This window comes from Triticum dicoccoides, chromosome 3A (genome assembly GCF_002162155.2).
Source record: "Triticum dicoccoides isolate Atlit2015 ecotype Zavitan chromosome 3A, WEW_v2.0, whole genome shotgun sequence".
Lineage (NCBI taxonomy): Eukaryota > Viridiplantae > Streptophyta > Magnoliopsida > Poales > Poaceae > Triticum > Triticum dicoccoides.
In genome coordinates, this window is record NC_041384.1 from 115497065 (window position 1) to 115499784 (window position 2720).

Genomic DNA, 2720 nt, shown 5'->3' on the forward strand with positions numbered 1-2720 from the left:
ACTATCTTATATCTTTTGGCATGAAAATGTGTATCACTACGATCGAGATTCAATAAACCATTCATTTTAGGTGCAAGACCATTGAAGGTATTATTCAAATAAATAGAGTAACCATTATTCTCTTTAAATGAATAACCGTATTGCGATAGACATAATCCAATCATGTCTATGCTCAACGTAAACACCAAATCTCGATGGTAGAGGGAGCGTGCGATGCTTGATCATATCAACATTGGAAACACTTCCAACACATATCGTCAGCTCACCTTTAGCTAGTCTCCGTTTATGCCGTAGCTTTTATTTCGAGTTACTAACACTTAGCAACCGAACCGGTATCTTATACCCTGGTGCTACTAGGAGTACTAGTAAAGTACACATTAACATAATGTATATCCAATATACTTCTATCGACCTTGCCAGCCTTCTCATCTACCAAGTATCTAGGGTAATTCTGCTCTAGTGACTGTTCCCCTTATTACAGAAGCACTTAGTCTCGGGTTTGGGTTCAACCTTGGGTTTCTTCACTGGAGCAGCAGCTGATTTGCCGTTTCATGAAGTATCCCTTCTTGCCCTTGCCCTTCTTGAAACTAGTGGTTTCACCAACCATCAACAATTGATGCTCCTTCTTGATTTCTACTTTCGCGGTGTCAAACATCGTGAATACCTCAAGGATCATCTTATTTATCCCTGATATGTTATAGTTCATCACGAAGCTCTAGCAGCTCGGTGGCAATGACTTTGGAGAAACATCACTATCTCATTTGGAAGATCAACTCCCACTCAATTCAAGTGATTGTTGCACTCAGACAATCTGAGCACAAGCTCAACGATTGAGATTTTCTCCCTTAGTTTGCAGGCTAAGAGAATCGTCGGAGGTCTTATACCTCTTGACGTGAGCACGAGCCTGAAATCCCAATTTCAGCCCTCGAAACATCTCATATGTCCCGCGATGTTTCGAAAACGTCTTTGGTGCCTCTACTTAAACCATTTAACTGAACTATCACGTAGTTATCAAAACGTGTATGTTCGATGTTCGAAACATCCACAAACGACGTTTGGGGTTCAGCACACTGAGCAGTGCATTAAGGACATAAGCTTTCTACTGTTCGCATAATCGCTACTATCAACTTTCAACTATATTTTCTCTAGGAACATATCTAAAACAGTAGAACTAAAGCGCGAGCTACGACATAATTTGCAAAAGGTCTTTTGACTATGTTCAGGATAATTAAGTTCATCTTATGAACTCCCACTCAGATAGACATCCCTCTGGTCATCTAAGTGATTACATGATCCGAGTCAACTAGGCCGTGTCCGATCATCACGTGAGACGGACTAGTCATCATTGGTGAACATCTTCATGTTGATCGTATCTACTATACGACTCATGCTCGACCTTTCGGTCTCCGTGTTCCGAGGCCATGTCTGTACATGCTAGGCTCGTCAAGTTAACCCTAAGTGTTTTCGATGTGTAAAACTGTCTTACACCCGTTGTATGTGAACGTAAGAATCCATCACACCCGATCATCACGTGGTGCTTAGAAGCGACGAACTGTAGCAACGGTGCACAGTTAGGGGAGAACACTTCTTGAAATTGTTGTAAGGGATCATCTTATTTACTACCGTTGTTCTAAGCAAACAAGATGCATAAACATGATAAACATCACATGCAATCAAATAGAGTAGTGACATGATATGGCCAATATCATATAGCTCCTTTGATCTTCATCTTCGGGGCTCCATGATCATCTTGTCACCGGCATGACACCATGATCTCCATCATCATGATCTCCATCATCGTGTCTTCATGAAGTTGTCACGCCAACGACTACTTCTACTTCTATGACTAACGCGTTTAGCAATAAAGTAAAGTAGTTTACATGGCGTTCTTCAATGACAGCAGGTCATACAATAAATAAAGACAACTCCTATGGCTCCTGCCGGTTGTCATACTCATCGACATGCAAGTCGTGAATCCTATTACAAGAACATGATCAATCTCATACATCACATATATCATCCATCACATCCTTTTGGCCATATCACATCACATAGCATACCCTGCAAAAACAAGTTAGACGTCCTCTAATTGTTGTTTGCATGTTTTACGTGGCTGCTATGGGTTTCTAGCAAGAACGTTTCTTACCTACGCAAAACCACAACGTGATATGCCAATTGCTATTTACCCTTCATAAGGACCCATTTCATCGAATCCGTTCCGACTAAAGTGGGAGAGACTGGCACCCGCTAGCCACCTTATGCACCAAGTGCATGTCAATCGGTGGAACCTGTCTCACGTAAGAGTACGTGTAAGGTCGGTCCGGGCCGCTTCATCCCACAATACCGTCGAAACAAGATTGGACTAGTAACGGTAAGCATATTGAACAACATCAACGCCCACAACTACTTTGTGTGCTACTCGTGCAAAGAATCTACGCAATAGACCTAGCTCATGATGCCACTGTTGGGGAACGTAGCAGAAATTCAAAATTTTCCTACGTGTCACCAAGATCTATCTATGGAGAGACCAGCAACGAGTAGAAAGAGAATGCATCTACATACCCTTGTAGATCGCTAAGCGGAAGCGTTCAAGTGAACGGGGTTGATGGAGTCGTACTCGTCGTGATTCAAATCACCGATGATCAAGTGCCGAACGCACGGCACCTCCGCGTTCAACACACATACAGCCCGTTGACGTCTCCCAAGCCTTGATCCAGCAA